Source organism: Coregonus clupeaformis, chromosome 11 (genome assembly GCF_020615455.1).
Source record: "Coregonus clupeaformis isolate EN_2021a chromosome 11, ASM2061545v1, whole genome shotgun sequence".
NCBI lineage: Eukaryota > Metazoa > Chordata > Actinopteri > Salmoniformes > Salmonidae > Coregonus > Coregonus clupeaformis.
Window position 1 is genome coordinate 6,839,007 of NC_059202.1, and position 27,291 is coordinate 6,866,297.

Consider the following 27,291-nt stretch of genomic DNA (forward strand, 5'->3'; position numbering starts at 1 on the left):
ACTCCAATTTGCGTGCTTGGAGCACGGTAGTATGTATTTTAAGAAACACCCATTGTAGACAAACATTTGTCTACAATCTACAAAGTCAGTCGGGCTCTATACATTTCAATGTTCTGCCTCATTGTCATGCTTTGACAGAGCTCTGCATTGAAACAAAGAGAGAAAGAGTGGAGGGGGTTTCCTGACCTGACCTGTGCCATACCTGACCACAGCAAACTTTGTGCTTTCTCCATAATTAGAGAACATGTCCGCTGCTGGTGCACCTTATCTTCCAGTCATGTTACTGGGTGACATACTATATGAAGGATGGCCTGGAAAAAAGTGATAACACATTCCCTCATAATGAGGTCATTTCCTGCCCGCATCATGCAGGTGGGTCTGCCTATGGCCCAGTTCAGGGGAGATGGGAGATGGGTTTGAAACATACCGCTACGGTAACATAATTACAGTCAAGAGCAAATATCATACCAAATGAAACGCTCTAGAAAGGAACTGGGCCATGGATCTTCTCACATGACCTTAAGACACACCTACAATACCTGAGACACACTTCTCAATTGACTGATGTGGGGATACAAAATTATATGGAAAATAAATCAAAAGAAGAGGTGGTACTGTAGGAGTAGAGGTGCAGAGGGGAAAGGAAGTTAGTTATTTCCATTCTCTTATAACAATGAGGTGGGAGATTCTCCATCCAAGGCTGAAGACTGAAAACCCAATGCAAATGACAACCACAAAATAAATACTGTAAGAAGCCCATCAAATGAAATTGTGAGACAGAGAGAAAATCTCCCTGTAAGAAGCACAATAAGTAGCATATTTGAGTTTGGCTCTCTCTTCACTTACATAACGGCAAGGGAACACAGTATTGTTGATATTTAGTTTGGGTGAGGGACATTATCAATCATGGTAAATTAATTTGTTGTATAGCAACAGCAAGTGTTTTGAATTTGACAGAAATTGGGCAACTGGATTTATATTCATTATTCAGGAATGCGAATACGCATAATAACCCAACATTGCTTGGGAATCGTCAAACAGTGTGAACCCCCTCAGTGTTCCTCCAGCAGAGATTATGAGGGGGTAGCTGAAATGTCAGGGAGGAATCAAAATAGAAACGATGAATTATGGATTGTGATATAATTTAGATGCATGATTCTGAAAGTCTACAGAAAGTCTAGGACAAAAACACACTGGTCCACATAGCTAGGCTTGATCAATAGTTAATATTTGCTATAACTTCAGACACTTATAAACAAGCACCTTCACACTCACAGCATCATTGTTTCCATCTTTTTAAAGGGAGTGCAGCCTAGCTGTCCTTTGCCCAAGGCTGCTGACTTGCAGTTTGCCTCTGGCAAGGACTACAAACAGATTCCCGCTTCCAGAACTCTCCTTTGACCCTCATTCAACCGTGGGGGCGGGTTCAACATGTGGGTCAGTGTTTTCAGAGAGAGGAGAGAGGGCCTGCTACTTGCTGAGCTCGGGCAGACAGGCACAAACCAACTGGACGGCACTTCCCGGCACGGCCCTGCCTCTTCTCTCTGACCATCATACGGTGTTGCGTCACACGCCGCGCCACGCAACACACGCGTCAACAGCCTCCACTATCACCACAGATCACAGGGCTCTCAGGGCTTGTACAAGCCCCGGGAAAAACAATAATAACACACCATCATGTGTCTGGTTACCCATTTGCAGAAAGCATAAGGCAGTCAGAGGGGTGGCAATTAGTTGATGTTAAAAATATGGAGCCTCGTGAGGAATTTGAGTCATTACTCATGCTGAGCCAAGCAGACTGGAGGCCTGGCACTTCTTTTCAGATGGGACCTTTGGTTTAAGAGATTGGACTCACATGATGTTGTTGTTCTTTTACATAAATCTATACCACCTTTGATTGATTTTGATTAGGCCTTTTGCATTATTCTCTCTTGATCCCCTAATCATTTACCATTTAAGTAAGCTCCCACAGAGAATTTAATGTTCATTTCTCTACCATAAGCCACCTCCAACGTCGTTTTAGAGAATTTGGTAGTACGTCCAACTGGCCTCATAACTGCAGACCATGTGTAACCACGCCAGCTATGGACCTCCACATCCAGCTTCTTCACCTGCAGAATCATCTGAGACCAGCCACCCGGACATCTGATGAAACTGTGGGTTTGCACAACCAAAGAATTTCTGCACAAACTGTCAGAAACCCTCTCTGTGTGCTTGTCATCCCCACCAGGGTCTTGACCTGACTGCAGTTCGGCGTCGAACAGACTTCAGTGGGAAAATACCCACCTTTGATGGCCACTGGCACCGTGGAGAAGTGTGCTCTTCACGGATGAATCCCGGATTCAACTGTAGCGGGCAGAAGGCAGACAGCGTATATAGCGTTGTGTGGTCAAGAGCGGTTTGCTGATGTCAACGTTGTGAACAGAATGCCCCATGGTGGCGGTGGGGTTATGGTATGGGCAGGCATAAGCTACGGACAATGAAAACACAATTGCATTTTATCGATGGCAATTTGAATGCACAGTGATACCGTGACGAGATCCTGAGGCCCATTGTCGTGCCATTCATCTGCCGCCATCACCTCATGTTTCAGCATGATAATGCACATCCCCATGTCGCAAGGATCTGTACACCATTCCTGGAAGCAAAAAATGTCCCAGTTCTTCCATGGCCTGCATAGTCACCAGACATGTCACCCATTGAGCATGTTTGGGATGCTCTGGATTGACGTGTACAACAGCGTGTTCCAGTTCCCTGCCAATATCCAGCAATTTCGCACAGCCATTGGAGAGGAGTCGGACAACATTCCATAGGCCACAATCAACAGCCTGATCAACTCTATGCGAAGGAGATGTGTCACACTGCATGAGGCAAATGGTGGTCACACCAGGTACTGACTGATTTTCTGATCAACACCCCTACTTTGTTTTTAAGGTATCTGTGACCAACAGATGCATATCTGTATTCCCAGTCATGTGAAATCCATAGATTCAGGCCTAATTAATTTAATTGAATTGACTGATCAGGAACTGTAAAATCCTTGAAATTGTTGAACGTTGCGTTTATATTTTTGTTCAGTGTAGTTAGACATGGCATCTGTGAAAAAGGGACACTGTTATGTTAAACAACAACAGGGTGAGACATCCAATGTTCAGACATGGATGGCCATGATTGGCGAGAGAAAAGGCCACTAAGGAGGGTGAGGATGATTCCTCTTTTGTTCCGTCTCTGTCACCTAATCAATTTTCTTTGGCATGTGCTAAATAAAGTCATAAAGTGGTACTAATGTTTTAATACAGTGCCATGTGTCTGTGGCACGATTATGTCCCCCTGTCCCTGGTGTCCCCCGCTGGCGCCCCTCATCAGCCAAGCAGAGGACCAACAGTTGCCCCATGGCTGGACAAGAAAGAGAAGAGAAGAGAGGAGTAAAAGAAGAGACAAAAAAGAGGAGGGGGGAAGGAGGAGGGGAGGGCAGGTGGCGGTGGCGGCAGAGAAGAAGAAGAAGTGACAAGAAAGGAGGACAGCGAGGCAGAAAGACCCTTCAGTCAAACAGTCCTCCCACGGCGCCTCTCTGACAGCCACACTTTCCCCTTTCAAATCCACAAAACCACAAGAAAAGCATCCTGGAGGAAAGAAGAAGAAACAGAAGGAGAAGGGGTGTAAAAAGGACTGCTGGGCTCAGCAAGTTAGCGATTACTGATTAGCCAGTTTGGTCCTGCAGTGTATGGAGGCCTGCCTGTCTGTCCTTGGCTTGGGAAAACAACATCAAAGGAAGCCGGCTGTTTTGTGAGGGGGACTTGAAAGTGCGCTAGCTATCGGAGACATAAGCCTTATCAATGGCTGGTGCACTAGAGTCGAGCTATATGAAGCAACAAGGGCACAGCGTTTCCAGCAGGGAGATAACCGGGTGCATACCTCGGTCCCCATTTGCATGTACCACGGCAATGGGGGGGAAACAATATAAGGCCTGGAGGAGGGGAAAATTGAATCATAAAAAAAATTGTTTCAAAGATGGCAGGGTGGGTAGTGGTGCCAGGCGAGCTCCAAATGCCAGTCAGTCACTATGGCCTGCCTGCCTGCCAGGTGGGACTGGCACAGGACTGCTGTGACTGGCGCTACAGATCTGTCACATCTGCTGAGCCGTGCTGTCCTGTCCTTGGGCGGCACATATCAGATCCTCTCCAGGAAAAACAACTTGCTAACTCTGACTGGGGTCAGTGAGTATACAGCCTGGATAGAAGCGCTCTCTCTCACTCTTGAGCTTTCTATCAGAAACGTGTCGCATCTGGCTTTTACAGTTTGTAGCCTACACTCACTGCTGATCTGGATAGGGGCTCGGGTCAGTAAGTGCAAATAGATCTTTCAATCATTTAAGAGACCACCGTGGTACTGTGGGAGGAATCCTATGTTGGGGAGTTAAGGGATAGTTTTCCATTGGGCTCAAACCACCCGGCTAATCTGTTTAACTTGGGTCAGTGGAAAAAGTCAGGTCTAAAGGGGAGAGAGAATGATAGTGCATTTTGATAGCGACAGAGTGAGACATGCGATAACATTCTGAAAAGCCCTGTTGTTACTTCAAAGTCACTGGACCAGACCACCTCCACCCTCCCTTGCCTCCCACCTCTCTGTATTTGTGCCCATTGATTTTTGGTGGTAAGGTCATTCTGAACAGCTGCAGATAGACCTAATCATTCAGTGCAAAGAGTGTCATTACCATGTGTATTGTACAGCCGGGAGAGGCAACATCACCAACATGATAGCCTGTAAACAATGTCCATGTGCTATTACCCTATGACACTGTATCACAGTCACCTGGCCGTGACATAACTTACCGTACAGTCATTTCTCTGTTGCAATCACTCAACATCTAAGCAGTCAATGCTGTAGCTTGCTACTGTACATGTACACAAATGTGGCTAGGGTAACCTGAGAGAAAAGGAGCTCATGACAAGCTAGGTGAAAGGTTGATTAAACGGCCTAAAACTGACAATGATTGGAACAACAGACTTTATTCACGTGGGGGTTTTGAACGTTGTTACACATCCTGTGCCACTATTTTTCCTATGCTAGTCAACATATTTTCAGATATCGAAAAAGGTCGAACTTGGGGAAAGTTTTAAATGTTTTCCATATACTTCAATTGAACTTTTCCAAACATGAATTCACCTGTGAATGAAACCTAATGTCTTAATCAAAATGTCACGCTGACATCCAGAGGTTGCCTGTGATGTTTGCTGTATTTGCAGTGCACAAACATCCGGGTCAAAGTGCAACAAATGAGCACAACCCCAAATAAACACAACCCACTCTCCTCTACGGACCAAAAGGAGCAACATCACCACCTTCAGTGCTTTTCCCCTCACTCAGCTGACTGGCTGGCACACATTAGAGGGGCCAAAGTCCAGACGGGGGGGACAGAAGAAAAACACATCCAAGGTCCCACACTGAAATACCTTCCCACTGTACACCTGATAAAGCCCTCAGTAGGGCACTCAGTAGCCTTTGATCATTTTGGTGGACCATATCCACATCCTGTACTAGGTGGCTCAGTAGAAATACAGTATTGGCAGTAGGAGTCAGATCTATTGTTGTTATATTATTATCAAAGGCTATAAAAAATAATAACTAACTGCCTGGCCACCCCAGAGCTCCAACCTCTCTAAGTATACTCTCTCTTTGAGGCCCTCTTTCCGCCATTTGCACATGATTTGGATTGGTCTTTAAAAAAAACATTCACACTTCATTACATCATGCAATGCAAAACAGAGAGAAACACCTCCACATCATGTGGTCCTGTTTCTATTGTACGCTAGTCAGTTAAGTTGTACAGTATGATAAGTAAAGCTATACCACGAGTGCTGAGTGTGGTGTTGGGAGGGACCGGGGCAGAGGCATCCAGCATATTTGACCGTGTAGGGAAAGAGGGAATCACAGAGGAGTTCAAAGCATCTCCATCCCTCCATCCCTGAAGGGGGAAACCAGAATGCTTTGTTTGTCATCAATGTCATCACAAGTCACCGCACTTAACTTGTTATAGTCAGAGGAGATTCACTCCACAGTGCCTTATTTGTTCAAGCCGCGTACCCTGCGAATGCCTCTCCTCCGCCGTCGCTTTGTGCTAATGGCTCCCACATCAGGCACCCAGTCGCCTCGGTCACATATGACTGCCATGCTTCCCCATCCACAGGGCCAGTCAATTAGTAACAAGTAGGGCAAAGGAGTACTGGCTTCTGAGGGCCTCCCAGCAGGGAGCCTTTAACAGATTGACCATGGAAACGGATCTGTATTTACTAAAAGTGTCACGTTGTATAATGATTTGAAGATAGGCGCAGGAATACGTATTAGGGGTTTTATTTACTCCACCCAACACAAACACGTATATATACAAAAGGGATGTAACCCAAACAAAGAGCGAGGTGTAACCTCTACACAATACACGGGACGAGACCCGTAAACAACAAGAGCACTATACACGGTACTCACGAGACCAACGGACATGGGACAATAATCGACAAGGACAATGGGGAAAAGAAGGCACATATATACACATCCTAATCAGGGGGAATGGGAACCAGGTGTGCGTAAAGAGACAAGACAGTCCGGAGTTGGTGTTAATGAACCAGATCAGTGATGCCTAGAAGGAAGGCCGGTGACATAGACCTCCGGAGCTGGTGAACGGAATGAGCAGCAGTACCGGTAGGATCCGTGACAGTCCCCCCCCCCCCTTCCCCTCCCCCCTGGTGCAGCGGGACGACACCGGCCTCGGGGACAACCACAGGAACGCGGTGCGGGTCGGTCAGCACGCCGACGGTGAAAATCCCATGTCAGTGAAGCATCCAGGATGTCCTCCTCTGGGATGAGGTACTGGAGACGCCCCGCCCGACGCCTCAAATCCAGGACTTCACGGACTGAGTACGCCGGACCTCCCTCGATGTCCAGAGGAGGAGGCGGGGCGTCACTGGGTACAGCCTCAGGGGACCAGGCACCACTGGCCTGAGGAGAGACACATGAAAAGTTGGGTTAATGCGGTAATCAGCAGGGAGTTGCAAACGGTACGTTACCTCATTAACCCTCCTCAGGACTTTAAACTGCCCCACAAACTGCGGGCACAAACTGCGGGCTCAGCTTCCGGCAGGGCAAGCGGAGGGACAGGTTCCGGGTGGAGAGCCAGACCCGGTCGCCTGGAGAGAAAACAGGCGCCTCACTGCGGTGGTGGTCGGCCTGTTGCTTTTGCCAACACATGGCCTGCTGGAAACGAGTATGCGCAGCTTTCCAGATCTCCTCAGCGTGCCGAAACCACTTGTCCACCGCAGGGGCCTAGGTTTGGCTCGGATGCCAAGGTGCCAGGGCCGGCTGATACCCCAACACGCACTGGAAAGGAGTGAGGTTAGTGGAGGAGTGGCGGAGGAAATTCTGTGTGTACTCAGCCCAAGGTAGAAAATCCACCCACTCCCCCGGCTGGTCCTGACAGTAACATCCACCTCCTGATTGACCCTCTCCACCTGCCCATTAGCTTGAGGACGGTACCCGGAAGCCGGCAGGAGCCCAGACAGAGGAAGGAGGCGACAAGCTTTGGAAAACCGGTCCACAACAATGAAAACGGTGGTGTTCCCCTGGGAGGGGGGAAGGTCAGTGACAAAGTCCACCAAGAGGTGAGACCTGGGTCGTTGTGGACCTGGCAGGGGAAGGAGCTTTCCATAAGGGAGGTGTCTGGGTGTCTTTGACTGGGCACAGATGGAGCAGGAAGCGACATAAACCCGGATGTCCCTAGCCAAGGTGGGCCACCAGTACTTCTCTGTCAGGCAGGCGAAGGTACGGCCTATCCCAGGATGACCCGACACAGGCGCCGTGTGCGCCCAGGTAAGGAAGCGATCCCGCACACCTGTGGTCACGTAGGCGCGGTTCTCCGGGCACTGTGCAGGTGCGGGTTCCGTACGCAGAGCCTGCCGTATGTCGGCGTCCACATCCCACACCACTGGCGATGAGGAGGCAGGCGTGTAGCCTGGGTCTTAGAAAAAAATCAGATGCAGATCCTGGTATTCCTCCGGTAAATCCACTTGAGGGGCGTGGTCCGGACTTTCCACCATAGTGGTGTTGACAGACACCACGAGACATCTCCCCTGACACTCCTGCGATCATACCAACAGTCTCCTCTCGGACCAGGAAATAACAGGGTTATGCCAACTCAACCAGGGGTGACCTAAAACAACGGGGTGTGTGGGGGTGTCTATAATCAAAAAGATGATCTGTTCTAAATGAGTGTCATGGGTCAGCAGAGAAACGGGAACAGTGATGTGATGTACGAGCCCTGTCCCTATTGGATGATTATCGAGGGCTCGAACTGGAATGGGGAACCAAAGGAATGCGTAATGCATTCAGAAGGCCGGTGACGTAGACCTCTGGAGCTGGTGAACGGAATGAGCAGCAGTACCGGGGGGATCCGTGACAAAAAGGCACATTCGGCAAGCGCTGATAGTAATCTTACTTTAATTGAAGTGGTAAAGTGGGGATGTAAGGGCTGGTTGGTGTGTGCGGGGAGAGCAGGGTTGGGGGGGGAATGGGGAGTATTTTAGACAGGCCCAGATTTTGACTCAATCACATCATTAGCCCCATAGAGTAGATTTGGGTCCATATCATTTTTCACTACACGTGTTTGGAACAGCTTTATGTTCTAGTTCCTCTGTTCCAGAGGAGGAGCCATACACACGGATGTGAGAGGAAAGAAAGGAAAGTAGAAACTTTATTTGAGGGAAAAATAAATGGAAAACACAACTGTTGGACCAGGCATTGTGTATGGCTGTGAATCGTCAGTACATTTGTGAGATGCCATCTTCCTCATTCCTCCACTGTTCACTAGTTGCAGATGGAAATGTTTTAAAAGCAATTAGCTAGACATATATGTACAGTGAGGGAAAAAAGTATTTGATCCCCTGCTGATTTTGTACGTTTGCCCACTGACAAAGACATGATCAGTCTATAATTGTAATGGTAGGTTTATTTGAACAGTGAGAGACAGAATAACAACAAAAAAATCCAGAAAACGCATGTCAAAAATGTTATACATTGATTTGCATCTTAATAAGGGAAAAAAGTATTTGACCCCCTCTCAATCAGAAAGATTTCTGGCTCTGAGGTGTCTTTTATACAGGTAATGAGCTGAGATTAGGAGCACACTCTTAAAGGGAGTGCTCCTAATCTCAGCTTGTTACCTGTATAAAAGACACCTGTCCACAGAAGCAATCAATCAATCAGATTCCAAACTCTCCACCATGGTCAAGACCAAAGAGCTCTCCAAGGATGTCAGGGACAAGATTGTAGACCTACACAAGGCTGGAATGGGCTACAAGACCATCGGCAAGCAGCTTGGTGAGAAGGTGATAACAGTTTGTGCGATTATTCGCAAATGGAAGAAAGACAAAAGAACTGTCAATCTCCCTCGGCCTTGCAATGATCATGAGAACGGTGAGGAATCAGCCCAGAACTACACGGGACGATCTTGTCAATGATCTCAAGGCAGCTGGGACCATAGTCACCAAGAAAACAATTGGTAACACACTACGCCGTGAAGGACTGAAATCCTGCAGCGCCCGCAAGGTCCCCCTGCTCAAGAAAGCACATATACAGGCCCGTCTGAAGTTTGCCAATGAACATCTGAATGATTCAGAGGAGAACTGGGTGAAAGTGTTGTGGTCAGACGAGACCAAAATCGAGCTCTTTGGCATCAACTCAACTCGCCGTGTTTGGAGGAGGAGGAATGCTGCCTATGACCCCAAGAACACCATCCCCACCGTCAAACATGGAGGTGGAAACATTATGCTTTGGGGGTGTTTTTCTGCTAAGGGGACAGGACAACTTCACCGCATCAAAGGGGACGATGGACGGGGCCATGTACCGTCAAATCTTGGGTGAGAACCTCCTTCCCTCAGCCAGGGCATTGAAAATGGGTCGTGGATGGGTATTCCAGCATGACAATGACCCAAAACACACGGCCAAGGCAACAAAGGAGTGGCTCAAGAAGAGGCACATGAAGGTCCTGGAGTGGCCTAGCCAGTCTCAAGACCTTAATCCCATAGAAAATCTGTGGAGGGAGCTGAAGGTTTGAGTTGCCAAACGTCAGCCTCGAAACCTTAATGACTTGGAGAAGATCTGCAAAGAGGAGTGGGACAAAATCCCTCCTGAGATGTGTGCAAACCTGGTGACCTCTGTGATTGCCAATAAGGGTTTTGCCACCAAGTACTAAGTCATGTTTTGCAGAGGGGTCAAATACTTATTTCCCTCATTAAAATGCAAATCAATTCATAACATTTTTGATTTTTTTGTTGTTATTCTGTCTCTCACTGTTCAAATAAAACTACCATTAAAATTATAGACTGATAATGTCTTTGTCAATGGGCAAACGTACAAAATCAGCAGGGGATCAAATACTTTTTCCCCTCACTGTATATACCATATTCATTGATAGATGGATCTGTTACTACCCCACACTAAAAGGATTAAGTTGTATGTCATGATCTCTCTCTGGGATTTGGGCTGTATCTGATCCTCTCACAGATCTAATCTGAGTAACACATTACAGTCCTGCAAATGCACAGGACTTCTCTGGTTTCTAGAGACAATGTGCAATGAGCAGCATATGGAGTTGAGATATGGGCCTTTGGAAAGGCACAGCAGGAAATGTGATGAGGAGGTATTCTATTGAGCCCCATTCTCCGCCGTGGGGGGGCCACATGAAGGGGGATATCAATGGTGGCCCGCTCAGCTCAGCTTCAGACTGGAGCACAGTCGTTTGGCTGCCTTCATCCCTCAGGGAAACAAACGGCAAATTGTACTTGGCACAGTCAAACCGCTAATAACAAAGAACGTATTTTTATGATTATTTTCTCTTAATGTAAAACAGCCTGTTGACTTCATTATCTTCCTGCACGTTGACGTCTGTTTACGTTTCCTTTAGCATCCTTGCGAAATGACATGATTACTTTATTTGTCTTTTTGACATGGTTTAAAAACAAAGACCCCCGATCTTCTCGGGTCCAGCCATATTCTCCAATAGCGATCAAAATAACATGTTCAAATGGAATTTAGGTAGCACTTTACTTAAAGCCTGCAGGTATAATGCTTTATGACTTGTTATAAGCCTGTATGAGCCTTTATAATGTCTTATCTATCTTGCCGGAATGCAAATACTGTAGGACACTTAAAGTATGTAGCCTATGAACTTACACCCTCTGGTAACAGCTACAGCTGTATCTATCCACAGGAGTAGCCCTACCACAAGTGGAAAAAATTAACACATATTGTATTTCAAAAGACAAATATTTGAGTCTTTTTAATACTCTATTTGGTCTAAGATGTCCCCATGTTTCTAAATCTGTGAAAGTAATGTGCATGTTCTTTCTCATCTTGATTCCAAGAGACCAGTCATTTGGAATGTTTCACAATCCATCCGCTACCAGAAACATCAGGGGGAGGAAGGCCATAAGATGAGCCCAAAAAAGGTAGACAAGTGCTACATGCTCGAAATAGTTGGATTGACGTTCATCCTCAAAGCAAATACCTTTACCAGTACAGTCTGTACTGACTTGTGTTAAGAGTCAATCCATACAACAATCCATTCATCATTTCATTCCCATCCAGAGTCCCCATGGGAGCATACATTGACAGTGGAGTTCACACATGCAATAGTGTGCTAAGTATAGGAGGCGTGGTGATGATAAAATTAGAGCCAGGAAGCTTCAAAAGACCTTCAAAAAGGCAGAAAATGAACATGTCCGCCATTCGCCAATCATTAAAGTGCAGATTCTGAAGCTACTGTTCAAGTCTCACCAACCACGATCAACACTTGAGCAGTAAAACATGCCAGGTTCTCTTACCGCCATACTTGTGTGTGTCTACTTAGTCTGTAGAATATGGCTGCCTGAAAATGGCTAAGAAGCCAAAAAAGTGGGGAGAAACTAAACCGCAAATCAACTCAAACTTATCCCGGAAACCTGCTTGCCAGTTTCAATTGAATAGGGCCCCCCGGCCCTAAACATTTTACAGGATATTCAAAAAAGCCTAGGCCTACAGAAAGACACATGAATATACGACCTATAGTTTTCATAATGTCAATGAACACATGAAAATACTCTATTTGCCATGACGTCAAATTATAAGTTAAAATACCATAACATCCTAGATATGCTATGCTCTTTTCTCTCTTTGAAGAGTTGTCACGCCGTGGTGCAGATCAAACGCGGTGGCTGGGGTGGATTATATCAGATTCCACTTTGTTAAGAAGGCCTGCATTCATTTTCTGACATTTACTGTCGAGGCCCGGCCCTTGCAGGGGCCCCTCAGTGTCAGGCCGACAAAAAAAATACCAAGAGCATCTGACTTCTATTGCAGAGTTCGGCGCGTGTTCCGCTTAGCCACTGGTATTTTGAGGAGGCGCACGGCGCAGTTACCAGAGCCTGTGCTGAAACGCAGATGATGTCATTGAGGTTCCATCATTACAGGATACAGACGATTCGGCTCTGAATGGGCCAGGTCAGTTCCCACGCTAGTTTGGCAAAGTGCACTTTGGAGCAATAATGCAAAGAAGCTTCTGGACAAGGTTAAAAATTGGAGAGGCAGAAGAGAGAGAGACCAGAGAGAGGGAGAGAGATAGAGAGCGAGAGAGAGAGAGAGAGAGAGAGAGAAAGAGAGAGAGAGACTTCCATTTTTTTTCTCAATGGCTCTCATGTTACATTCTATATTGAAGCATCTGTCCAAGAGGCCCTCTGCTCTCTCAGTCCTCGGAGGAGTCCCAAAGGCAGAAGGCAAACAAAGACCAAATGAACTAGTTCCTGTGGAGACTCTGCCAAAGAGTGAGTTATTTGGTGACAGCCTACATTTCCTCATACTTCAACATTTGCTGCCGTAATGAAAGGTGATGGACACGTTGACTCACGTTGTGTTTACGTTGACTAAAATAGCTGATGAAGTACAGAGATATCGAAAGCTAATCTGGGAAATTCAGGGAATCTGACAAATTGTGCGTTGTCATCAACGCTGCTGGTTTTTACTGCATGGCATTGCCTCTATGACAGGTTTACAGTGTATGGGTGTTACTGTACATCCAGATACTGTACTGCCATCCAACATGGACGCGCCATATCACAGAGCTTGTCTGAAAGGAATTCTTCTCTTTAGACAAGGCGCACAGGTGATCTGAGCAATCCAGTGCCATATGACCATACCCACCACCACTCACATGGTGAGTTATAAATGTAGAGCGTCCAATCCGATTGCACAAAGTCAGTGGAGATAAAGGGCAGCAATACAATTAAACTATCTAGAGCTTTGACAGCAGAGGCAGGAATGTGCTTTTTGAACTAGCTTTGTTTAACAGTGGAGCAGCATGCACACGCTCAGCACGCCCTGCTTCTGTCTAATAACAGACCCGCAGACCCATTTGCCCCCGGCATGTCAGACTCGGGCCACCGGGTCAGGGAGCTGGCATCTCACCCCTGGCACAAGTCGTTACCCTCGGTGGCGAGACGCTGACACTGGGCTCATGGGGAGCACCAGACAGACAGGGGCCTACTAAACAGCTTGTGACCATAACCAACAGTGGCAGGAACAATGAATGCAATTATTTACCAGAACACAGTCCAAGTCTCAGAGTCCTCCCCAGTCCCATCAAGTCTGTTTACTTTTAGTCTTTTATGGGGGTGCATGGCGGGGCACTGACCTCTCCAGAGTCGGCAGGCTTTTTCAACTCTTCACTCGTCATGCTTTATCACCATCACCCATGACAAGTGTCCAGCTGGACTCTTGATTAACCAAAAGTGCTGTTTTTTCAAGAACTCCGTCAAAATAAATCAAAGTGAATATAAGGCCAATTGCGTGAAAATAAACCCCAGTCAGTGTGAAATGAATAGGGTTTTCTTAAGCACAATGCTGAGGTAATGCGGAAAGATTCGCCAGAGTTCAAACAATAATATGTGGTGAATCACTGCTTTCATGGGCCATTAGGAAGGAATTTATTTTTACTGCTGAGAACCCAGGGCGAGCCAATGAGAAGCTGTTAGCGGTGGGGTTTTAGACTTTGGGTGGGGCCTAGTGTTGAGTGTTTGAGTAGGCACTCACCACTACCTGTCTAGCCAGGGCCAGGACCACCAGACTCACCTACAGGTGTGTCTCCACTGTGACACTCCTCCCCTGGGGAAAGACACTGCTCTGACCCCTCCTTCCCCTGTGCACTCCAGCTGAGCAAATAACATGCACAGCATGGAAGTTACTTTGGACCAGTTGGTAGAATATAAAATAAATACCACCACAGGTCTTACATGCTCTTCCACCTCCACTCAATGGATAGGCAAGACAGCACTCATTGCTCCTTATACCTGGAGCCTCAAAGCCCTTGACTGTGCCCTTTTCAAGCAGATGAAGAGAGCATGAAGTGTGGTCAGGAGTCTTGCCATAAACAATAAACAACAGATATCTTGTGTGCGACCGTCTGTGTCAAGTGGCCACACAAAGCCACGGCGAGCATCTGAGAGGCGTCTGCTACTTTCTTCCGCCTCTGGTCTCCTCTTTGAATTGCATTTGAAAAATATGTGTGTGTGTGTGTGTGTGTGTGTGTGTGTGTGTGTGTGTGTGTGTGTGTGTGTGTGTGCGCAGCAGCACAGGACTCCTCTGTATTGTGTTCTGGAGATGGCTGGAAGTAAAAGGCAGAATTATGAGTGGTGGGGGAGATCGGAAGGGGGCTGCCAGCACACTGCAGAACTGCGGGGAGCTCTCCCAGATCCCAGCTGCCCAAGCCTGGCTGAGAGTTCCAGGCGAGTGCCAGGCTTCCACGGCCCTCATGGTGGAGGGCCAACAAGAGTGGGAGGAGTGGGAGATAAACTGCTGAAAAAAAGCCCAAAATAATGTCTGGGCCTATATAAAGCAAACCTCATGAGTCGGACAATGCTGAGTCATACAAAAGGAAAATATATGCATGGAAACCTTCATAGGCCAAAATGTTGAATTTTTCATAAAGCAAGTGTTCAAATAATAATTAGTTAACTAAGGTGTTTCTGTAATGATTCACTGGAATTCACTAGCAAGAGACTTCCTGCATCTAGTGAAGTGGTCCTTAGCATATGTATGTAGCCCAAAGGCCTCTCTAGTCTATAGGGGCTAGCAGCACTGAACAGAATCCAGTTTATCTGGAACTGTTTAATGCATTATTTATCGAACAATCAAGAGGAAGAGTTTATTTTGCAGATAATTATAGCTTTTGTTGAGTTCGATGGCCAAGATAAGCCTGTGTTCCGAACCATTAACTAGTGTGCTTATTCTGGCAGGGCCTAGCTCAGAGCGTACCCAAAATGCTGCCAGACTGCTAGAGATCCCTGACACAAGGGGGTAAGACTTTGTACAGTGCCTTACAATACCTGGTCAAGGAACACAGTTTGGGGATGCAAACTGATCTGCGCTCATATTCGTGGCTAGATCCATTCCATTCATACAGTACTCCTCCTTTCATGCTATGCAACAATGCAACAATTTGATTACATATACAGTACTGTGAATGGTGACATTGCTATCCTACTGTATACCTGTGTACAGTATGTGTGCAGCCTACAGTGAGTGAGGATGATACAGTAATAATGCTGTTAGTAATAATAGCCCTACCTGGCTGATGCCTGTGGTATTCCCCCTACTGTCCTGGGTGTTGACCCAGGAATGGGCCGGGCTGATGCTAATCATGGCCCCTTGGCAGAGCGCAGTGCGTTTCCAGAGGTCCAGGGAGAATGGCTTGCCTTTGGAGCCAGGTAATCACAACAAGAACACATCCTGCAGCAGCCAGCGCTGCTATGTCCACTTCAGAGAGAGAAACGATTTCAGGCCTTGTGCACCGGCAGCAACCAGTGGCCCACGGGTCACCCTGCGCTGCACTAATGTGGGCAGTGTTAGTCATTGTTCCCACCCAGGTCCCGGGGACAGGAAAGAAGTCTCACTATGACGAGGGACAAACTAATTTAAATGTACAGGCTGTTTCCCTCCCTGGGCCAAAGGAAACTCTGGACATACCATTAAGTCATTAAGAGGTTAGGAACGGAATGGCTTATTGCATCATTACTATAATATCATCAGAGTACAATGCAGCAACAAATTCATCAAGAGCCAGGTGGGCTTTAAATATTTTCTCATAATTATATATAGTCCAATGATAGAGTGTTCCTAGATTATACTTTCTCAATCTCCACTGAAGGCCAGCATTTCTGCTACAGTATAGCAGTACCACAGGCAGAGCCCTACTTTAATGGGGCCCAGAGGAGCTGGCCTTGGTACCAATAAGTCTGTCTGACTGCCTGCCTGTCCAGCCGTCTGCCTGACCTGCAGGGCTCCACCTCTCCCAGAAGGCCCCAGGTGATCCCGTGCCTGCTCCTCTCCACCCTTCATATATCCTTAAATTCTTGGCCCTCACATTTACAACTGTACCTTTGTCAAGCAGGTCTCCACGCTCACTTCCTGTGTCAGAGTTATGACGTATTCCACCCCTGTGTTTTCTGTGATTGGATCTTTCCTTTGGACACCTGGACTCTATTTGTAAGGCAGTATGTGTCCGCGGAGGGCCATTTGGAATGCATTCATTACAACTGATGGCACTGTTCCTATCACTTTATTCTTAACACTACTAGCTACACTAGAGACTGGTGCAGTTGGATGTCTAGATGCGCTGTTCAAAATATAGCTATACTGAAGAACAGAAGCAGCTCAATAATTCCCTGTCAAAACACTGGAGAAGTATAATCATAATCATGACTGCATTTCTGGCCCAGAAGTAATGGAGTGATTTCCCTGTACTCTCCACATCAGATCAGATCACTATTGTGATATTAGGATAAGGTGAAACTGCCTGTGACTATGAACCATTAACTTGATTGATCTGCAAATTGAACCAGGGAGCCACTTCAGTGCAGCTAGCTTTTGTAGGGGGATGCGGGTATCCTTGCATCCAAGGTAGGGTACTGGTGGAAAAATGTGTGTAATTTCCATCTCAGACCAATCACTGCATCACAGATACCTGACCTAGCAGACCTATTATCACATCCATCTTATTACCCCTACCTTTATAATCATCTTATCGTTCTAATTCGTCAACACAGGGTAGGATGCTAACAGTGCCTCATCAAAGATGACAATTACAGGTGAATGAACTCCAGTTGATTTCTCTATGTGCTGCATGTCAGTTCCCGCAGTCAAAACAGAACGTCCCAATTTCAGTGGCAGAGCTGAATAGTTCAGTGACATACAGTTGAAGTCGGATGTTTACATACACTTAGGTTGGAGTCATTAAAACTCGTTTTTCAACCACTCCACAAATTTCTTGTTAACAAACTATAGTTTTGGCAAGTCGGTTAGGACATCTACTTTGTGCATGACACAAGTAATTTTTCCAACAATTGTTTACAGACAGATTATTTCACTTATAATTCACTGTATCACAATTCCAGTGGGTCAGAAGTTTACATTCACTAAGTTGACTGTGCCTTTAAACAGCTTGGAAAATTCCAGAAAATGATGTCATGGCTTTAGAAGCTTCTGATAGGCTTATTGACATCATTTGAGTCAATTGGAGGTGTACCTGTGGATGTATTTCAAGGTCTACCTTCAAACTCAGTGCCTCTTTGCTTGACATCATGGGAAAATCAAAAGAAATCAGCCAAGACCTCAGAAAAAAAATGGTAGACCTCCACAAGCCTGGTTCATCCTTGGGAGCAATTTCCAAACGCCTGAAGGTACCACGTTCATCTGTAATGACCTTCGTTATGTTTGGAGGAAAAACGGGGTGGCTTGCAAGCTGAAGAACACCATCCCAACCTTGAAGCACAGGGGTGGCAGCATCATGCTGTGGGGGTGCTTTGCTGCAGGAGGGACTGGTGCACTTCACAAAATAGATGGCATCATGAGGAAGGAAAATTATGTGGATATATTGAAGCAACATCTCAAGACATCACTCAGGAAGTTAAAGCTTGGTCGCAAATGGATCTTCCAAATGGACAATGACCTCAAGCATACTTCCAAAGTTGTGGCAAAATGGCTTAAGGACAACAAAGTCAAGGTATTGGAGTGGCCATCACAAAGCCCTGACCTCAATCCTATAGAAAATGTGTGGGCAAAACTGAAAAAGCGTGTGGGAGCAAGGAGGCCTACAAACCTGTCTCAGTTACACACCAGCTCTGTCAGGAGGAATGGGACAAAATTCACCCAACTTATTATGGGAAGCTTGTGGAAGGCTACCCGAAACGTTTGACCCAAGTTAAACAATTTAAAGGCAATGCTACCAAATAAAGTGGTGATCCTAACTGACCTAAGACAATGCATTTTTAATAGGATTAAATGTCAGGAATTGTGAAAAACAGAGTTTAAATGTATTTGGCTAAGGTGTATGTAAACTTCCGACTGCAACTGTATATGTTGAGGCTCTGGTGACAGATCCCACGCCAAGCCACTTTTTCTCCTCGCTCTTTCTCGCTCTCTCTCTGCAGTTCCTAGTGATCTGGGTGATAAATGTCCTGACGCACAGGAGCATGGAAAAACTCATTTCCTCCTTCCTTTGAAAAAAGCCCCAAGAGCCCCATTCAGTAGGCAGTGGGTACAGACACAGAGACCAAAGGGGAAACAGGAAAGATAACCTCACCATAACGGCCACCCGACATGGCGCCAACCCAGATACTCACCTATTTGACAATGATTCTCTATACTGTTAAAGGATAAGGACCAGACGGACGTGTTTGAGTGTTATGACATTTGAGAGATGCTCACGTCCACATAAAACCACACTGAACGCTCCTGTGTATCACATCAAACCACACTGAACACATGATAATAAACAATATGATAACTGAGTTTAGAAACACTCTCCCGCATACACAAAGGATATTCATTGACTGTCATAGCGGTGTGCATAAGTAGCAATTGTTGTACCTACTCAAAGCTGCTGTTCACAGCTGGGATCCTGTCTTCACTGGGTGATGCAGCACTGTTGATGACATCATTCAGGTTGGCCAGACCTAGCCTTTCGTCTGCACCGTCGGTCAAGGGACTAGCGTCACAGTAGGAGTGACCTCACCTGTTGGAAGACAATGGCCTGACCTAGGCCAGAGGGCTGACTATCTCCTCCATTTCACAGCTTCTGATACTCTCCTCTTCCCTTTAGAGAGATAGGTAGACCTTTGCGCCATGGCCTGGTCTGTGCTGGGTATTTGAGCATCTCTCTCATTGAATGATCTCTGCAAGATAAGAACATGAAAAATACATTTAGGGAAATTGAAGAGAACATTGTTTGGATAGAAAAGTGAACAGTTTTTGCCTAGCGTAACAATTTCCAATTAGAAGAGATCAAATCCAATATATTTCCAATATTCTTTCTGTGAATGTAGCTCTAACATCCTCTGCACTGATCCATACTAACACTAAGTGATCCATTATGCCAGGTACCGTAGAGACAATTGGTATTACTCTAAGGCAGACATGGGCTGTAGAGGAAATGCACATGATCAAGGATACTCCCGGGAGCCTGCATGGCCACAGCAGAATGTGGCCTAAATCATTAGGCCTGGCAAGGCTTTCATGGCATAGGCTTTACGTAGTCTCTCAAACATGTATTTACAGTATTTTTCAATGTTCATTTCACTTTCCTTTAGGACTAGATTGAGGTTGAAATTACTTATTTGAATAATTAGAAGACTATACATGCCTAACAAAATACTTTTGATTTTTTCAAAGTCTCTGTAATCAGAACTTGAGCCATATCATTGCAACAACAGTAATGGGAACCTCGTCACCGTGTCTCAAATTACAAATTGTGAAATACAATGTTAATGAAATGTCAATGTTGCTGTGTGTGTGTGAGTGTGTATTTGGAGGCCCTCTCCTTCTGTGTTGCGGACTCCCACCATGTTGAAGGCTCTCTGAGCCAAACCAACCAAGTCCTGCCCACCCTGCTGCAGGCACTAGCACAGCAAAGCTGCCACTTATTATTTACCTCAGTGCCCTTGCTAGCAAGCTGACGGGATGGGCAGCATTTGTCTGGCTAATTTGCTCACTGAAGAGAAAGATGTGTGGGGTCATTAAGTGCATCCTGTATACCTCCAGATGATGCAGAGAAACAGCAGAATCAGAGGCTTTAACATTAAAGGACAGGTTCCACTACACATTTACGCAAATCTATCAACGTATATTGATGATAGTCCATCTTAACAGTCTTTCTGCAAAAGTTTATAAAAAATATTTTTGAATTATATTTATCAAAAACTAATTCCAACAATACATTGCGTCTTTGACGTCAAGAGAGGAACGGCCTGGTGGTGGCGGCAGTGCACTCTTTACCGGCATGCATGTTTGGTAGAAATGTGAGAAGATGGGAAGAAAGTTGTACCGCTTCGGGCAGACTGGTTTAGGTGGAACCACTGGCGCTTCAGTCATATGCGGGACTCACTTTATCCCAAACGACTACAATGGCTAACCAACAGTGGAAGAGTGGATTCACCATGAAGCCGAGGCTAAAAACCGTTTGTGTGGCCACAGTCAATGTAGGCTCCAAGTCCACTGACACCACCGGTGTTACAGAGTCATGGCGGGTGGCTTCGGTTATGGATGTGAATCGGGTAAGTAAGTACTAAAGTGCCCAAAGAGATTTGTCATGTTATGTTGCTAGTAGATTATAAAAAACTAAGATAGCCAGCTATATAAGTGCACCGGGCCATGCAAAACGAACTGGCCCACTCACACGGATCTAGCATGGTGTTTGGGGATGGCATAAGCTAGCTAGCTAGCAAGCAGGCTAGCTACAACAACTGCAACAGAATACTGCACGTTTTGCAGAAATTAATGGTCAAATACCAATCAGATTAATGTAATTGTTTATTTCAAGGTATATCTTTATTTTTGCTGAACTGCCTGATCTTTATTGGCCAACAGAACTTGAAGGATATCATGGTAGCCAATGTTTGTGTTAGCCATTATCTGGATTTACTGCTGCTAGTAGTAGCACTCAGGTTAGCATGTGGCTAGCTATAGCTACCATAGACCAACAACAGAGTTTTAGCCAGTTTGGTTCTAGACGTTCAATGTCTACTATGATGGTAAAGGTTTATCTTGATTTTGTGCAACAGTACGAGAAATGCTAATGTGCTGAACTGCTAATAAGTTATGTGGCGCAGTGGTCTAAGGCACTGCATCGAAGTGCTAGCTGTGCCACTAGAGATCCTGGTTCGAGTCCAGGCTCTGTCGCAGCCGGCCGTGACCGGGAGACCCATGGGCGGCGCACAATTGGTCCAGCGTCGTCCAAGGTAGGGGAGGGTTTGGCCGGCAGGAACGTGGGTTCGTTTCCAGTATAACAAAAAAACATGTATGCATTCACTAACTGTAAGTCGCTCTGGATAAGAGCGTCTGCTAAATGACTAAAATGTAAATGTGTTTCAAGGCTGCTAGTAGGGGTAAGCCAGCAGGGGTGTAAAAGGGGCTATGTTAAAAGCCTGTGCGCTGTATAAGTGATTTCTTATTTTTTAGCTGCTACAGAATAAAGAAATCGGAGGAGCAATTGGATATCACGAAATTGAGGAGAAAAACGGGGGGAAATTACAAAAAAATTAATATGAAAATTATAATAATAATCAGAGGATATGGTCAGATGATAAGTGTGCTTTATTCAGAGTGCAATTATTATTATTTTTAAACAATATGAGGACTCTGTATGATGTGGGTCTTCACGACATGACTTCAGTCAAATATAAATTTCTCTCAAAATACAAATGTACAGTGATATGTCGTATTGGGACTTTTAGTTGGAAGGATGAAACAAATCAGAATATTTAACAGCAACCTAATTCTGCAATCTTCCATTTAAAATAGAAACTGATGCTTGTTTGATTCATATTTTTTTATCAACTAAATTGTATCATCAGGCCTGTCGCAAATGGGGATCAAACAAGTCAACAAAACAACATTTCCAATCAGTACATCTCCAGAGCAGAGAAGTGATGACTCTGCCCCCGGTTTGGGGCAAGCCCCTCACTGACTGTGTCTCTGACTCATCCCAAGATCCTCTCATGATGTGGTCTCCTCATATACCTCCAGCCTCATCACTGACTGTTATTCACCCACTGGCATCGTCACTAGCAGGCTCTGGCTGCACCATCCCTTTGTGAATCATCTCAGATTGATGTTGTGGATAGGCAAACCATGGGCCCATGGGGGTGCCTGTAAATGGCTTCTGAATGCAACAATACTCAGATAATGAGAGATATGGGCCTGTAACACAGATGGTCCTGTCAAGTTAACCTCTTGGGGTTATTTTGGATAAACATCCTCATTTGAATGCTCCCTCTTCTGACCCTCGAGTGTTGCCCTCAACAACTTCATCAGCTGTTGGTCTCTGCTCGACTGTTGCTGTACAACTGAACCGAAATAGCTTATACTGTACTCAAATACCACTAGTTGTACACAAACATTTAAAACCGGCAAAATGTTATTTGAAAGACCTGACAATTTGTCTAGTTAACAGTTTTTCTTCTCTGGTGAGAACTGAGTGGCTCTGTCTTGACCTTCATTCATTTCAGTCCAATAACTCAAGGGAGGATGTTCAAAGTGATAACATCCCACACAGACAATGGTCAGGCCAGCCGACACAGACCAATGGAACCATGGCAAAACCAGCTCAGTGGCCATCCATCCACAGCAAGAGAGCATTCTGGGTGAGGACAGAGGGACATGCATGGTGGGGAATGGAGCGACAGCGCTGGGGAAGAGAAAAGCAGCTGGAGAATTGTAGAGGGACTCAAAGAAAAGAAGCTCCGGTACACAGTGTAGGACAGAGAGGCACTTCAGTGTCCATCCAAAAATAATGCAGCCATTCTGACTTTGTGCACAGTTAGGTCAGGTCTGGGCTGGGAAAACTCTGGAAGACCTTCTGTCTCGATGGCATCATGGAACACATTCCAGTGAGTAGTATCCATTGATCCAACAAATGACCCTTAGGGAAGGACCAATGTAGCCCACTGCCCAAGCTTTGCCAATGCTATGGAATGGTCAATAAAAAAAATGCCCACAATTCATAAAGTGGCCAGAGGATTTGATAGCCCATGAAATCTCCAGTGAGAATCTCTTAGCTTAGACATCAAAGCTTAAGAGAGTGGAGCATTCAAAGTTCCAGCGACCACTTAACTCAGCTTGGACCAGATCCTATAACTTTTTGACATCGATGTCAACAAGACAGGCTGCTCATTGAAACAAACTCTTTCCCCTCTATGGCTTGAGTCATGTTCTCACAATAACCAATACATTTGTAGCAAAACAGTGGTCAGTATTTAAGAGGATCAGACAAATGAAAGGGGATCATTCATGAGTATTATCAAAGGGGTTCCATGATGTAAAACATCCAAATGCAATAACTCAAGTTCAATACAGAAATATTAGGGAGTATTTTTCTCTTCCATTTATGCCCTTGTGAACTTAATCACACTGTAAACAAGAGAAACAACAAAAGATGCAACTCACACCATCTGATGACACGAAAAGCATATTCTTAGTAAAAATAAAATAATGATGGGTTGTAGCAGAGGTTTCCTGCTGTGGGGTGTCTGTCAGTACACAGGCCTTTCTCCCCTAACTTGCACCTCTGTGGACATTGGGTGCAGCAGCACCAGCCATGGCTTAGGCCTGTTGGGAACCTCAGCCCCAATGACCATGTCTAAACCCATCCCATAGCCAGAGCACTGGAGGCTATATGCCTGGCTAGCTACCTCCCATACAGCATATTAAAATAAGCCCTATTCCTCTCCCCAATGGCAGGGCTCTCAGCTGTTGTCCTGACAACCACTGCTACTTCTCCTCGGAGGCAAAGCAGAGTAATCCCATTTACTGTCTCTCCTTATCGCTCTCTCTCATTCTCTCTCTCTATCACGCTTTCTCTTTCTATTGCTCTTTCTTTCATTCTTTCTCTCTCTAAAACTATTTCATTTTTTTCTCCTATTGCTCTTTCTCTTTCAATCTTTCTATCGCTCCCTCTCTCTCTCTCTCTCTCTCTCCTTGGCCCACAACACCATTTTGAATATTCATAATGCCTTTCTGATGAGCATGCTAAATGGGTGTCATGATGATTTGGCCACATGACAAGGCTGGATTGTCTTTGATAAACTAGAAGGGGACAAGGAGAGGAAGAAGAAAGACAGAGAGAAGAGACTGCAGACCAAAGACAGGAGTAGGGGTTCATGAACTGTTGAGCAGTAAGGTGTCAGGTTGGGGGAGGATACGACACAAAGGTGGCCTGGAAGGGAGAGTCATTGTCACCATATTTGAATAGGTCCCCAACAGAGTATGTGAGCGGAGCGGAGCGAGGAGCGGAGCGAGGAGCGGAGCATGCCCAATTTGACTGGAGCGTGGAGCAAGATTCCCAAAGGTAGCACTCACTTCACGAGCCCAGGCCAGTAGCACTCACTTCACGAGCCCAGGGCATGCCCGGCCCAGCATGCATTTGTAGTCTACTTGTGTGCTGCTATCTATAGCCCCATGCTTTAGCTACTGGCATGGAGTTCGCTAAATATTTTCATAAAGAAACTGATAAAACACACAGGTGCTAAATCAAGGTGACTTACAAAGATGAGGACCAAGAGAGGGAGTGCGGTGATGTAGTGCCACAACTAAATAATCATTGTGGAATCTGAAAAGACATGAACCCCGAAAGCATGATGGTGTACTTAAAAGATGCACATGCTTAAAGAAAGGAACGAGGTGGGTAGATAAATAAGTGTGTCATTGTAGCAAAGTATTTATAAACAAAAAATCAGATCTCTTAAATGTTTCGTTCATTTTTGTTCTATTATCTATACAATAGGCCATAATTGATTTTGGCCCAATAGGCATGGTATATTCCCACGTTCAAGGAGCTTTCTGTTTTGATTGGGTACTTTGCCTTTGATTGGGTTTAGGCCTACCTATAGACATTTTTTAAAACAACTCTGCATCTCTACCCAGCCTGGCAAGAGTGGCCAAAAGGGTGTTTAGCGTCCCCAGTGGCTCTGCAAGTGTGGAGAGGATATTCTCCGTTGCTGGCCTGCTCTCCAGGCACTATCGCATGAGCCTGAAGCCACAGACCGGCCAAACTCGTGTTTCTAAAAATGAATTCTAAAATGAATTCAAAGGCACTAATAAGTCATTTTTCGTTTAATTTGTATTTAATTCTAAGTAAATCACAGCCTATATGCACAATTTATAGACTATAATCAATTAATACAATTAAATGCTGTTTAAATACTGAGCTCTTTACTGTATGTCCCTACCAGCCTAGTGTGTGGTACTCGCAAATGCTTCACAATGTATTTCTTTGTAGGCTATAGCCTTGAAATACTAGAAATAATATAGCCTAAATAACTCATTAGGCTCCCTGTCTGGCTCCTGACCTATTTAGAGTGTTTATATGCTGTTTAATATGACATGTAGCCTATTTGAAATTATGAGCGCTTCTTACATTCACCTTTTCATGTTTATTCAAATACTTTTAATTCAAATCCAAAATGGTTTGGTTTCAATACTTCAAAACCAAATCGTAGGTCCAGGTACTCACAAAAATAGAGGGTGTTGGTTAAATTGTGATTTTAATGAATGGAGCATTTTTTTTTTCTGTGAGCGCAGAACGGTTTTTAGCGGACCGGTTGGAAAGGACATGGAGCGCCGGAGCACAAGCACCGCTCCATGAGCGATGAGCGGGATTTCCAACCGCTCAACTCCGCTCACATGCTCTGGTCCCCAATTACCAAACTGACCTAACCTGAGAATGATTGGGAAATAATGTCATTTGTAATGGGGGCTATGGGGCTGAAGCATCCCATTCAGTCCTGACAGAGTCTTCGGATTACATGCAGAATCTGTCATAGGGTGCTGAAGGTGGGTGTGGTGTATGAATCAGGCGCAGGACGCAGAGGCTCAGTCCAAAGGCTTTAGTGCAATATTCACACAAAACAAAAGCACAATAAGCCTGAAAGCGAATACAAGGCGCACACAGGCGACAAAATAAACGGCGCACAAAACATGTGCAAAGTAACCACTCCAAAACACTGGAGGGAAATAGTAGCTCCAACACGTAACAGAAGCGCAATCACACACAAACACAGACACACACAACGAGAACTAAATAGAACACTAACGAGGACTAACTAGACACAGGTGTACAACATTAAGACCAAACCAAACGAAAATGAAACATAGATCGGTGGCAGCTAGTACTCCGGGGGGACGACGACCGCCGAAGCCTGCCCGAACCAGGAGGAGGAGCAGCCTCGGCGAAACCGTGACCGTACCCCCCTTGACGCGCGGCTCCAGCCGTGCGCCGACCCCGGCCTCGGGGACGACCAGGAGGACGCGGAGCAGGGCGCGCGGGATGGTCCCGGTGGAACTCCGACAGGAGAGATGGGTCTAGGATGTCCCTCCGCGGCACCCAGCACCGCTCCTCCGGGCCGTACCCCTCCCACTCCACGAGATACTGGAGACCCCCATCCGGCGTCTGGAGTCCAAGATGGACCGAACGGTGTACGCCGGAGCCCCCTCGATGTCCAATGGGGGCGGAGGAGTCTCTCCTATCTCATTGTCCTGGAGTGGACCAGCTACCACCGGCCTGAGAAGAGACACATGGAACGAGGGGTTAATATTCTTATATTCAACAGGTAGATGTAACTTATAACACACCTCGTTCAATCTTCTCAGGACTTTAAAGGGCCCCACAAACCGCCGACCCAGCTTCCGGCAGGGCAGGCGGAGGGGTAGGTTTCTGGTAGAGAGCCAGACTCAATCTCCGGGTGCGTACACCGGCCCCTCACTGCGGTGGAGATCGGCGCTCGCCTTGTGACGACGGACGGCCCGCTGCAGGTGGACGTGGGCAGCGTTCCACGTCTCTTCCGAGCGCCTCATCCAATCATCCACCGCAGGGGCCTCGATCTGGCTCTGCTGCCACGGTGCCAGAACCGGCTGGTAACCTAATACACATTGGAAAGGGGTTAGGTTGGTAGAGGAGTGGCGGAGAGAATTCTGGGCCATCTCGGCCCAGGGAATGTAACGCGCCCACTCCTCAGGCCGGTCCTGGCAATACGACCTCAGAAACCTACCCACATCCTGGTTGACACGTTCTACCTGCCCGTTACTCTCCGGGTGGTACCCCGAGGTAAGGCTAACCGAGACCCCCAAACGCTCCATAAACGCTCTCCACACCCGGGCGGTAAACTGGGGGCCTCGATCAGACACTATATCCTCGGGGACCCCGTAATGCCGGAAGACGTGGGTAAA

General features: G+C 46.1%; 1 long non-coding RNA gene across 1 annotated transcript in view; it reads right to left on the reverse strand.

Moving 5' to 3' along the window:
- Positions 1 to 27,291, reverse strand: part of LOC121576944 — a 174,258-nt gene that overhangs the window by 78,065 nt on the left and 68,902 nt on the right. Inside the window, exon 2 of the long non-coding RNA XR_006002545.2 lies at positions 18,947 to 19,247. This is a non-coding gene — a long non-coding RNA (uncharacterized LOC121576944). The remainder of the gene's footprint in view (positions 1 to 18,946; positions 19,248 to 27,291) is intronic.